At 55.6% G+C, this 257-nt stretch overlaps 1 protein-coding gene across 2 annotated transcripts in view; it reads left to right on the top strand.

The window, feature by feature from the left end:
- The first annotated feature begins 208 nt into the window (after window positions 1-208).
- LOC125043181 (integrin alpha-PS3-like) overlaps window positions 209-257 on the top strand; it is a 37,405-nt gene continuing 37,356 nt past the window's right edge. Inside the window, exon 1 of one of the 2 annotated variants that reach the window (XM_047639174.1) lies at window positions 209-257. This exon is cut by the window's right edge and continues 945 nt beyond it. The gene's annotated coding sequence lies outside the window, so the exon portion shown is untranslated. The other variant, XM_047639173.1, reaches the window with a different exon arrangement.

The following is a 257-nucleotide window of genomic DNA, read 5'->3' on the forward strand; positions in this document are numbered from 1 at the left end:
GAGTATGGCCTGCACACAAGGCTGTCGCCGCAAAGGCCTGTCGTTATTTGCTTCTGCTCTCCACGCGATGAGGCTCCTCTCTGTTGAACGGGTGACTCACTTCTCTCGGTCGAGCCGTCTCGAGTGATTCACTTCCCGATTTCTGTTCATCACCGGGGCATTTCCCTGTGGCTCCTTCGGCGGGGCTTGAGTGCCAGCGCTGGTGCGGAACGTGGAAAGAAGCACCCGCTGAGGAAAATATTAAATCAACATCCATG

Source organism: Penaeus chinensis, chromosome 33 (genome assembly GCF_019202785.1).
Source record: "Penaeus chinensis breed Huanghai No. 1 chromosome 33, ASM1920278v2, whole genome shotgun sequence".
NCBI lineage: Eukaryota > Metazoa > Arthropoda > Malacostraca > Decapoda > Penaeidae > Penaeus > Penaeus chinensis.